Consider the following 11,598-nt stretch of genomic DNA (forward strand, 5'->3'; position numbering starts at 1 on the left):
CATAGTTGCCAAATGGAGATGCCAAGTACATAGGCATCTGAGTACCAGGTATGGGAAAGAAATATAAGGAAATTCCATCATGCCCATCACAGATGCATAAAACTAGCCACTTATGGAGATAGAATACTGGGCTCATTTCACCTGATATATACAAAAATGGATCAATCACTTTGGATTAAGGATTTATGATAATGAGTGGCTGGAATCCTATATGTGAGTTACATCTTTGTAACCAGACTCAGCAGGCAGATATTTACACTACAGTGATAGTATGTTGAATTGCAGCCTATATGTGTGGGAGAAAATTATGGAGGTGGCACATCCCTGAACACTAGTTCTTATTATTTCTTACTTGCATGGATATATTTTCTCCATACATCCTGTCCCTATGGAATTTGTGAGATGTTTTGGGACCCTCAGGCCAGCTTTAGAGTGGTGGGAGAGAGCAGCTGCTTAATCATCACAAAGAAAGAGGGAATATGTCGCTTAAAAAGAGGAGACAAGGTTGCATAAAATGTGCTCATGCTAATGGAGATGGCTGCATATTCAGAAATAATGAGCATCATTTAAATAGAAGCAACACATCTTCTCAGAGTGGCAACAATTGTTAGCAAATTACCAGCTGTACCATGTGCTGTATAGGAACACATTCAAGGTCTTTGTGTTCCTGGCATCTTATCGTTCTTTATCTTTAAGGTGGACTTGGACTGAACAGAACTTCAAACAGAAGACACTTTCAAGAGGGTGGTTCTATGCAAATTGAGAAACAGCATGAAGGGGAAGTTGAGAACCTTAGTAAGGTAGGGCTGTTGGTTTCATTCTGTCTTTTGGTGGGCTTCCCAGAAGCACTTGGTTGGCCATTTGGAAGCCAAATGCTAGGTAAGATTGTCCCATTATTTCAACACATCCATTACTGGCCAAGATCCTATGTTGGGAATGCATAGTGGAATTGTTCGGCTGCATTCACACTGCAGAACTAATCCAATTTGACACCACTTTAACTGGGAATTGTAGTTTTCTGAGACATTTAGTCTTCTCTGTCAGAGAGCTCTGGTACCACAACAAACTACAATTCCCAGAATTCCATAGTATTGAGCTATGGCAGTTAAAGTGGTGTCAAATTGGATTTTTTCTGCAGTGTGGATATAACAGAAGTACATAGTAACTGCATTATGCAACTCTTGTATTGAAGGGTTGCATTTCACAACTGAACCAACACATCAATTGTTCAACCAAATGCACACCAAATGTGTATGCTCATACATGCACAACGTGCAGTATACACTCATGAAGTGCACAAGGCATGCTCATGAATATTGCACAACAGCATAACTTCACTTTCGCCACTTTGAACCAAATATGAAAATTCTGAATTGGACAAATATGTCCTACCTGTTTAACTGGTGGAATGAATGCCTGTGCAAGACAAGGCACCAACAAGGTGCTGAACATCCTGCATTTCTCTTACAAATCTTCCAGAATTTTGTCTGGCACGGCTGGATGAAGATATATTGATGAGGCATATGACAAGATGGCACTCCTTTCCCTACTCCTACGTTGTCTTGTGCTTCATGCTGTCATGTCCTACTCACATGGTTTGGGAATGTCATGTAGTTTGCAGGTGGAAAGGGAACCCCATGTCCAAACACTCCATTAGTAGTTCTGTCAGTACTTGCTACAGCTTGAGGTTCTCACCATTTTCTTCTTCTCCTTTCTGCATTGCAAAGGGATTCTTGATTTTAGCCACTTGGTGCAATTCTTCTGGTGCCATGAGAAGTTCAGATCCTGCATGAATCAGACCTGCTGAAGGTGGCTATGGTTTATTAGGGGGAGGGGTGGGGATTGCCTTTTTATCTGTGGGCAAAGAGAGGGAGAATGCTTCTCCTGCAAAAATACATCCTTTACCATTCATGGCACCAGGTGGCGTTGCTTTCATTGGAAGCAAGCTCCCTTCCTGGTGTGCAGATATTGAAAGCTGCTATGTTAAATTCCTCAGGCCCAATGCAGATGTGACATGGGAGATCTCCCAGTATATTCTACTTTTCAAAAATTTTAAAGCAGCTGTGAGGAGTTCTGACTTTAACAAGAGCAGCAAAGCAAAAGGGGAGTATATAATGTACCTCCATGCCATTTGCCTCATGCACATTTCCTCTTTCCTATTGCACACTGCCTCTTTATTAGCTTTAAAGCAATTGTGAAGCAGTCATGAAGGAAGGCGTGTCATTAAGAAAGAAGGGATTTGCCCACCCCTCCTTGTCACATGCCATTTTGATGATTTAAATTTAAACTCACGGTGGAAAAACATAGCCATAAGAAGGCTATTTGCATTTCATTCTCAGCAGGACTGAGGGCTGCCTTGCTGGGGTAACTCAGATCACAAACTTTAAATCCTCTCTCCATATCTCCTTCAGTCAAAAGCAAAACATCCTTCCCCAGCACTCAACAAAATATGGCTGTAAAATGACAAGATGTCTTTTTAGCTCCTCTCCCATCAAAACACTATAATTCTTTCTGGTTCCAGGGTTCACGATGGGAGTGCTGTTCCATATGTAGGCAAAGTGGCACCAGGGAATCTTAGAGTAGAAGACCAAAGATACCTTTAAGGGAGGGATTTAAGGGGGAAATCTTTCCAAGCATCCTCCTGAGGTCTGGTCCCTACTAGAATTGACCCAGTAGGATTTACATCAGTGTTTGTAACATTCAGTGGCTCTACTTTAATTGGATTGCCAGATAGATATAGGCTGCATCCACACTGGAAATGTTTCCAAGCTCTGCTTTTCATTTCAGTTCACTGGAATATATTTGCCAAGCAATGGGGTGTGAATTTGTCGACATTGCTACCTACCCTTTCTAGTATTACATAGACTAGAAATGATGCATTTAGAGGCAGTGAATATTATGCTGGATAAATAAAATTACTGGAAAGGGGTCCTCAAGCAGCAGCGATGTTCATTGGTTTGTATAGTGACTATGTGACTAAATATTGACTCACTTCCTGCTGAAATCTGAAGTTCTGAATGGAGGCTTCACCTGCTTCATTTCTGTCCGCCATGCGGCTGTTGACAGCACAGAGCCTCTGGCCATTAAAAATATGGTATTCAACATGGATCCTGAAATGATCTTATTGAATTCGTTGGATCATGACATAATCATTTCTCTGCCGAGGAGAGAAAGGATACCTTAATATCTTGAATGCCGCCACTGGCTAAACTGAAATGGGCTTAACAATCGAAAAATTGATTCCATCAATTCAGCCATGGCTTTATAAGACATGGGTTTTCCTAGAGGTTCACAAGATTTTAGACTGAAGGCATATGAGGAACACTCCCCCCCCCCGGGGCTTTTTAAATGGTGCTTTTAAAATAATAATAAAAATAATAATTTATTGAAAGTAAGACTATCAGCAGAAAACCTTCTGGAGACTTCTACGCCTCTGTCCAACTAAACATCTTCACTTTATTTTTGCTTTATAGAATGGACAAGGTTAAAAACTGGGAATGCACTGAAGGATTTTACCTTGACACTCTTTTTGTGTCTAGATGTTGAAGGTAAGATGCATTCTTTCCTTTCGTTCTATGCAAGACAAGTCAGTCCTGTGTTAGAAGGTCTCTTGTGTTCTGATTTTGAACAACACTGGCAAAGGATGTGTGCTGTTGGTCTCCAGCTCCTATCAGCCCCAGCCAATCTGGCCAGTAGTGTGAAATGATGTGAAGTGTAGTCCGACAACATTTAGAGGGACACAGATCCACTACCTCTGAATGGTATAAAGAATTTGAATCAAAACACACACAAAAGCACTTCAGAAAGAGGAGGAGGAAACAGAATAAGGTGTCCTTGGGTTTTAGGGACCAAGGTTGATTGTTTAGCAGCCCTGGTTGGAGTCTTGTGTAAGGGTTTTGTTTATTTGGGGGCTGTAGGCTCTCAGTACATAGCCTAAGAGATAGGGCTTCTGTGGCATCACTGATTTGGCTTGGGATGGATCTAGCAGTTGCTAATTCTATATAGCTGCTGCCTAAGTCTCTGGCAAACAGGAAAAGCAAAATAGGCATTTTTTGGAGTGTTGGAGGGGAAACTTTGAGCAGGAGGGCTGGAAAGGTTTCCAGCTGCCTTTATAGAATAATGAATATAGATGGTGATGAAGCTGTTGCAGTGATCTGTAACATCTGTGCCATGTTTGTATTCCTGCCAGAGGAGATGTGGGGCTATATCGGCAACAAGTGCAAACTGGTTGCCCTGCTGGAAGACAAGGAGCAGCAGCTTGAGGCCCATGTATCTACATTTTACTTTGTTAAAGGGAGGTTTAAGCTATTTTGGGGAATGACTGCAGTAGAGAGATTGAAACAAGTCAGAAGGAGGGGAACATTTCTGAACCACAAGAAGCTGATACTTGGAAGAACGTAATGCACAAAAGAAAAACCATCAGGAACCACGTTGAAAGTTTGGAACTACACAATTAATTCCATGTTCTCTTCTTAATCAGCAGTTATGAAGAACAGGAACAAGAACATCAGCCTCACTTCTCAGAAGCATTGGTGGTGACCTTGGAGAACTCTCAGGATGAAAGGGCTTTTGTCAGTTCCCAGAGAAAGAAGATACATGGTGGTAGCAGCTGGAGGTACAAAAGCAATAGAGTGTGGGATTACCAAGATGTTTTAAGAGTGTGCTGTCTCCCAGGGCACAGAGCCATCATGTTACAGAGAGGTTGATAAGACTCATCAAGCCAAACCTTGAGAGTGCTCACCAATGGTTTCTTTTCATCCTGGAGAGAAGCGGCTAGTAGGGCGCATCAGGATTCTGTCCTGGGCCCAGCCTTGTTAAACTTCTTTATAAAAAGCATAGATGACAGAATAGATTATAGATTCATCAAACTTGGAAATGACACCAAATTAGGAGGAATAGCTAATATAGTGGGCCCTTGGTATCTGCTGGGGTTTGGTTCCAGGAACTTCTATTGATACCAAAATCCATGGATGTTCAAGTTTCATTATATACAACGATGTAGTAAAATTGTTTCCCTTATATGAAATCAATTTTTGCTTTTTGGAATTTATTTATTTATTTATTTATTTATTTATTTATTTATTTATTTATTTATTTATTTTTGCAGTGGAAGGATTATATAGACAGTTGAATCTGTGGCTCCATGGATACAGAGGGCTGACTATATTCGAGAAGACAGGATCAGAATTCAAAACAACCTTGACAGAGTGGAGAAATGGACCTAGAAATAACAAAATGAATTTCAACACTGATAAATGCAAGGTGCTACATCTAGGCAGGAAAAGTGGCATCTAAAACTATGGAATTAGTGACACCTGCCTTGAAAACAGTACACGTGGAAAAGGATCCAGGGTCTCAGTAGACCAGAAGCTAAATATGAGCCCACTATGATATGACAACCAAAAAAAGCCAATACAAGTCTTGGCCAGAGCAACAGCAGTATAGTGTCCAGATCAAAGAAAGCAGTAGTGCCATTCTATTCTACTTTGGTCAGACCTCACTTGGAATACAGTGTCCAGTTCTGGGCACCATAGTTCAAGAAGGATATGAACAAGCTGGAATGTATCCAGAGAAATGTGACCAAGATGATCAAAGATCTAGAAACCAAGCCTCGTGTTTAGCCTGGAGAATAGAAGACCGAGAGGTGAAAGGGTAGCCATCTTTAAATATTTCAACGAATGTCCTTTAGAAGATGGAATGACCTTATTTTCTGCAACTCCAGATGCTAGAATGAGAACCAATGGATTCAAATTATAAAGAGTGAAAAATAGAGAGTCCGCCTAGACCTTAAGAAGAATTTCTTTTCTGTAAGAGCTGTTTGACAGTGGTGCAGAATGCCTTGAAGTGGGATAGATTCTCCACGTAATTTTTGGCTCCTTGGTTTGCTTGAGGTTGTACAATGAGTATCTGGGCATGACAGGGCATATCAGGCACACAACCAGTATCTGGGGTTGGTAGGGGAAATTCCAGAACCCCAGCAATGCAGAGAGGGCCTGCTGATGACAGCCCACAGCTATCATACTCAGAAGAAGAGCACAAGGTAAGGTGGTTGACTGCTGCCACCACTTTCTTAATTTCCTCAGAATGCCTCTGTTCCTTGATATCAGGCTGAACAACTTTCTGAGAAGGTGAACATAGAGATGAGGTGCTGGGGAAGGATGCGGAGAATACCATGGATGGCCAAAAAGACAAATAAAGTTAACTTGGAATAGAACAAGCTTGAACTCTCCCTGGAATCCAGGATGATGAATAATATTAGGGAAGGTAGAAGTTAGCCTAAAAAGAGAAAGACCTCACACCAGATGGATAAACTCAACCAGGAAGGTCATGGGCCTGAATCTGTAGGACTTAAGCAAAGGATAAGGGGGCTTGGATATGTAGCATCCACACGGTCACTGAGAATGGGGACTGACATGAAGGCAATTATGAATAACAAGAATAGAGTTGCTTTGCCTGGTTTTTCCTCTTTGGAGCTTCAATTTTGTACCATCACTTGTCCCTACAGCTGCCTGCTTTGCCATCTCGCTCCAACCTGGTTTTAACTTGAGAGGAAGCCTAGCCAGGAAACCCGACCAAGAGTCTCTCTAATCTTGTTCCTAGCCCTGGATAATTTCAAACTACTTTAATTTGCTTAGGGAAACACACCTCTGACTTTGAGAAGTGTAGCTATATATGCTGGGCAAATAGGTGTAATTCTTTAAGCAAATAGCTTATTGATTTCCCACTCGGTTTCTCTGAAATGCTCTTCTCGGTGCAAGGGTGGTCTTGGTATTTTTTTCTTTCTTCTTTCCCCTCAGGACTTGTTTCACATTCTGGCAGGTATCATTTGTAGGCAAGCAAGGTGGAGTCAGAATTGGAATTCAGCAGCCTTTCCAAAATTCACCTTCACTGCACTGCAGTCTATATTCAGGGAGGAACAGATGAGGAATTGGGTCCTGGGACTTCTCACAGGAGCTGAGACTTGGACCTGGATGAATGCATGGATCAGAACCTAAGTTTTCCTTCAGATTTTGAATATTTCTGAATTTGGTAGGGCTTTGCAATTTGGTAAGCCAAATTCAGAATAATGAAGTGAAATGCACTGACTCAAATTGATTTATACCAGGGAGTTTATCACACAGGGAAAAATCGGGAGTTTAAACTGTCATGGCCAGCCAAGATGAGCTCTCGGAGGAGGATGAGCCTCCTCCAGAGCAAGGGCTGATTGAGGCTACGCCAGGTCCCAGCTGTGCTTCCCCAGCCCCAGAGCAGGAGGTCCAACCTGGTCCTAGTGCTGAGGAAAGGCCTTCTATGGTGCCACAGCCTAGTGGTGACTCGGGAGACGAGGTGTGCCTGCAGGTGCCTTCTTATCAAGAGAGAAAGGCCGAGAGTGCTTGCAGGCGCAGATCCAGAAGGATTGCAGAAAGACAATTAGCAAACCAGCCTCAGGTGGCTCGAGGGAGAGCTTCCCTAATTTAAGTGGGAGAGAGGCTTGAGTTTGTTGCTAGAGTTTGTTGCATGAGCCCTTGGTGTGATTGCTGTCGCTCTAGCTCCTGACATCTTGTTACCTTGACCTCAGACCGGACCTCTGTTATCTCTTGGCTATTGTGACCTTGGACTGTTTTGACCACGCTTTTGGTATGCTTGACTTTCTGGAACCCTGACATTGGCTTGCTTCCTCGGCCTGCTCTTAGACTGCTTCTTCACAAGGTTTGTTTTGCTTGCACGTGTTGGCTGAAGGCTTGGTTATCAGCATAAGTCAGAGATTGCTGGCAGCAATCCCGGACAGAAACAGTGAATATCTCGTGAAAATTGCACTATTGCAATTAAGATTTTCACACACATCGCGATTAAAGAGTCAAATATCCTAGGAATAACCAGGGAGTAACCAGCAACAAATCATTCATGGGATTTCCCTGTGAATGATTTGTTGCTGGTTATTATTATTCCCTGGTTATATCCGAGACAATGATTCTTTAATTGTGATGTGTTTGAAAATCATAATTACAATCGTGCAATTTTCACAGGACGTTCACTGTTTAAACCCCAGATTTTCCCCATGTGAAAATTAAGCTCTGAGGAATGGGGATAATAAGTGCACCCCTTCCCTGAACCCAATCCACATTTTCAGCAATGGGATGGGACAAGTTTGCCACACACATATGTTTTCTGTGCTTCCTAAATAAGTGCCAGATACACCAAAGAGACAAGCAAACAAAAACAAATAATAACAAATGTATTTCATTGCCATGCCAGCAATTGACAAAATAGTCAGCAATTTGGCCAAGCAGGGGCTCTTCTCTTCTCTCTGAGATGCAGTTGTTTGTGATAAGTCACAAAGTCATTTGCATAAGCCCAAAGAGGACAAGATGTCTGTGTTCCTCAGCAAAATCCATCACGCCAGGGAAGGCATTTGTCCATTGGCAAGAAGAACCGTTGTTTTTGACAGCGAATGCGATGAGGCGTGGGCAGGTTTATTCATCTCAGTAAATCCAACAGACCCATACAGAAGGCATTGTTTGAGCAACAAGAAGCCTGCAATGAAACGGAGGGTAGAAGAAAACTGATTTCAATCAGTGTGAATGGGATGATACGCAGAGAAGATCAGGGTGCACCATCCTTGTTTAGACTGATGTCACAAGGAATCAAAGGGACAACGGTTGATCAGATTATCTCCCTACATCTGTCTTACTCTTGGCCCAGTGGCAAGATCATATGGATACTCAGCGGAGCTGGAAACATTCACCTGTGAAATGTTTCCAAAGTTTTCTCCCCACTGAGTGTGATGTATGAGAGTTTTTGCTCAATTTCAGTTACTTCTCTCTTTCTTCCATCAAAGACATAACCATATTAGTCTGGAAAATCAGTAACCAAAGAGATCTTGTAACAGCTTTGAGACTAACTGAAAAAAGACGTTGATAGCATGATAGCTTTTGTAAACTTGAACATACTCCCTCTACTTTCCTATGCATCTGACGAAGTAGGTTCATGTCTATGAAATCTGATGCTACCAATTTCTTTCATTTAGTCTCAAAGGTGCATTTAAGCCAATGTTGCTGGTTTTTAATGAAAGTCATTTCTTTTGCACAACATAATAATTTTTATGCCTAATGGAACATCTCTCTACAAAAAAACATGTTTTGTTTTGAATCACTGCTGGTGATTTGTTTAAAAAAAGTGCTGGTCTTCTTGCTATCATACGAGGGCAAGGAAATCTCACACCAGTTGGCAGCTTTTTAAATGAAGTATCTCAATATGTTGACACCGTTTTGCATCAAGGATGAGAACATTTGTGAATATGTTTGCATCCCTAGTACCCAAACATTGCCATATGTTCTTTTTGCACGTACAGTTAGCATCTTGTTAGGCAGTTATAATGTTGTGACCTTCGATTTTGTATTCCGATTTATTACCATGCTACTTTTTCACAACCACGAAGGTCCCTAAAACCCATCTTAAAAGCCTGGAGGTCATATTGAGTGAAGGAGGTCTGCGAATCTATGCAGATTTTGCTAAATTCTTTTCATAATGAACTTGAAATTCTCTCCCATTTCTACCAACCAAAATTAGTAAGTGCAGCCATTCCAATTGGAGAGAATCTTACTATTTTCTGACTATTAAAGATGTACATACCAGCAAAAAAAGTGGTTTGAGCCTTAATACACATTAACATGGCTGAATTTACAGGAACCCAAGCCTACAGTTCAAATACTAAACGCTTTAGAGCCATCAGTCTAGATGGATAAATCCATTGGTTCTGGTTAATCCTGTATTCACCTTTATATAATCTCTAGTTCTTTCCATCTAGGAGATGAAGAAATTTGCTGGTATTGTTAAATTCTTATCAAAAATTTACTGAAACACAGTTTTCTGCCATTTCTTATTACTGCTTCTTAGAGCTCTCTGTATGGAGATAATAAGTCTGGCTTAGTTTATATAGGCATTGTCATATTTATAGAGAAGGCAATCAGACCTTGGGAAAGTTACTTCTTTGGATTACAACTTCCAGATTCACACGGCTAAACACAGGCTTCACAATTCTAAGAGCTTAATCCTCCAAGACTGGGAAGGGACCATAGCTCAGTAGTAAATTATATTTTCCTCTTTTATGTAGATAACCTAGATTCAATCCCTGGAATATTAGGATTTGATAGTAGGTGATGGGAAAGACGTCAGTCTGCTATTTTAGAGAATTATGGTCAGACAAAAACAAGATGGAACTGGGACAGAGAAGCGAATAATCAGCACTCCTGGCATAAAGTATTTTTTAATGTTCCATATCTGAGTAGAACTTTAAAAGAAATGCTATATTATGGAAGGCAGAATTCTATATTCTCAGGAGAGCTGAGTAAAGTTATCTCTTGGACAACTCTCCGAATCAGCAGTCCAGCAGAGCTGTGTGGGATTCTGGGAACTGGAATCCAAACAAGCAACATCCCCAAGCTCTGAATCTCAGAGGCTTTCTTGTTTTTGAGAGATTGGTCTGAAGCCAGAAAGATCTTTTGGACATGGCAAAATAAAGGGAAGAGCACATGCGTTGCCTGCAGGAAGTGCCACAATGAAACTTACATCTAGTAAACATGGACTGGATTGGGCTTTTGACTGTTACATCCATCTTCTCATCCACTCTGTTCTCAGTGGTATCAAACTGCATTATTTCTGGAGTGCAAATCAGACCTCACATAGCTATGCACGGTGTCTTAGAAAGAACAAAGTCCATTAGATTCTATTACTTTCACCTACAAGTGAACATTCATAGGACTGAGCCTTATGTCCCCTTGAAGGAGACAGGACATAAGACAAGGACTGTTCCTTTGGGGGGAGACTATAAAGTTGTATCCAGAAGGATTCAGTAAGTATCCACTAAGTACCCAGCATGCTTAAGCATGACTGACTTCAGCCAAACTCAGGCGTTTTCTTCCTTTTTGGTATGCTTGCTTGCTTGTGTAATTTCACAGTTTTTGTATAATCTACCACAACTAATACTGGAAGGAGAAAGAAAAACAAATGCCTGGAAGAAGCTGGGTTAAAAGCAACAACAAAAAACATGATTATGGGAACTTAGAGGAGGGGATAAAGCAAATAAAAAGAGTTTGTGCCAAATGGAGAGAAGGATAAAATCAATATCTAGGAAGAGCTATGATTACCCAATCTCAGCTCCAGGAGCTCGCAAGCAAAGGGAGAGCAGTGAATTTCAAATGATGATACAGTAACAGTATCATCGTATCTACAGAACAGAAATTCTTAAACCTCTGCTTGTTCCAGACAACAGAGACACGTCTTTAAAATTCATGCCCAGCATCCAGAGCAGAGTAGTGTTCCTTGGGGGGATTAACCAGGATGAAAGGGAACGTTTGCCAGGTCGACCTGGAAGGGATCCAGATCAATGAGAGATGCTCATGCAGCATCTCTCTGACAACAACCAACAATTCTCTAGTGGTCTATCAGATTTAGGTGACAAACCTATGTATGCTCACATGGCAGTGGATCCCACTGGATTCAGTCATACTTACTTATGTGTAAGCATGCCTAGAATTCTGCTGCTATGCTGCATTTGACTGCACTGTTACCCGGGAGTATGGCTCATTGAATATAAAGCAATTTGCTTTGGAGTAAACA

Source organism: Sceloporus undulatus, chromosome 6, assembly GCF_019175285.1.
Source record: "Sceloporus undulatus isolate JIND9_A2432 ecotype Alabama chromosome 6, SceUnd_v1.1, whole genome shotgun sequence".
Classification (NCBI taxonomy): Eukaryota; Metazoa; Chordata; class Lepidosauria; order Squamata; family Phrynosomatidae; genus Sceloporus; species Sceloporus undulatus.